We start from the raw sequence: 1,390 nt of genomic DNA, 5'->3' as shown, positions 1-1,390 counted from the left end.
ACTGCCATTGAAATAAATGTAAGACACTCTCAAGGTGACAATTTTTTTGTGAGGTATGAAATTCCCTGTATGTTTGGAAAATTAATCCTTGTTGCTGTGACTTTACTATTTTATGATCCTGATTCTCAAAAGTTAAAAGACTAGTTAGGGATCCACAACAGACATAATAAAATGATTAAAGAATACAAACAAATGCATTAAAAAGGTACTTAATAAAATGTCCTCGGAAGAAGGTGGCAATGCCTTAATTGTCTCACATGTTGTCAGGCCCAAGTGCCTCTTCCATCTTTGTCATCGTGAGTGCTAACTTTCTCTCCTTTTATACAACACAGTAAAATGTCCTTGAGAAGACGTAATTCTCACAAAAATAAAGAGAGTATTTTTTTTATTTGGGGAATATCCAATACTATTAAAATCTTGATAACTAAGCCAAATTTGAAAACCTATAGTTATTGGCAGGAAGAAATGCTTGAGGATAGTCATTTGATGACTCTTGAAAGAAACAGAATGGCGAGGGGGAAAAAAGGAATTATTAAAATTATTTACATTTCCAAAATTCAATGACTATACAAATGTTTAGAAAAGCTACATCTGTGCTTGATTTTAGATTCTTATTTCACACATCAAACAGATGTAATACTGTCTTGTTGAATGTAGCAAAGTTAAACATAAATAATATTGATTGTATTCACTGTAAATAAATAGACTGATTTTAATAACTGCTTAAAAATAGCTTAGGAAGCAGTGGGTTTTAAAAAAATTCTAAGTTAATACAACATCAGAATTACATTAAAAGAATATTTTAGAGTGTGAGGAAATGTGTTTACAAGAGGTTATCAGTAGTTAAGCTAATCAAGAAAGAAACTCAACAGAACTTTTAGTCCAAGGACATTCCTTTATCAAGATTTTTTTCATTTAGGAGTTCTCCAATCAGTCATTCTGAGAATTACCATATATGTCCTCATGAGATGTACTTATCAATGGAATATAAAATAAACCATATGATAAAATATCCTTTAATTCTCTGATGGTATTCAGTGTGGGACAACGTGATGCAGCAACGAGTAGAAGAACATAACCTGGAAATTGCCTGATGAAAGTTTTGTGTAGGCAAAATATAAAACATCTGTTTGCCACCCCATGTCCAGCCGCATGATAGATCCTATGAAATACTCCTGAATTGTGTCCACATAAATATCGCCTTTAATTGTACTCTGGGCCTATAACAGATCAGGATATCTATCAAGAGTAATCATGATGTAAAAAGAAAGTATGAGTGCATATTTATGTGTCTATGATTTTTTATTTATTTCGGATGAGACTGTGACTATGTTTTGTGTTCACTGAAAATTTACCTACCCTTTTCTCCCTGCCTTTTCACATAGTTAAA

General features: G+C 32.1%; 1 non-coding gene across 1 annotated transcript; it reads right to left on the bottom strand.

The window, feature by feature from the left end:
* Positions 1 to 201: 201 nt before the first annotated feature.
* LOC116565631 lies at positions 202 to 330 on the bottom strand. Its single transcript, XR_004275548.1, has one exon. It is a non-coding gene; the product is annotated as a U6atac minor spliceosomal RNA (small nuclear RNA).
* Positions 331 to 1,390: the final 1,060 nt, after the last annotated feature.

Source organism: Sapajus apella, unplaced genomic scaffold, assembly GCF_009761245.1.
Source record: "Sapajus apella isolate SASKATOON/1434 unplaced genomic scaffold, GSC_monkey_1.0 scaffold40, whole genome shotgun sequence".
In the NCBI taxonomy this organism is placed as follows: Eukaryota; Metazoa; Chordata; class Mammalia; order Primates; family Cebidae; genus Sapajus; species Sapajus apella.
This window is presented reverse-complemented; position numbering and strand designations above follow the sequence as displayed.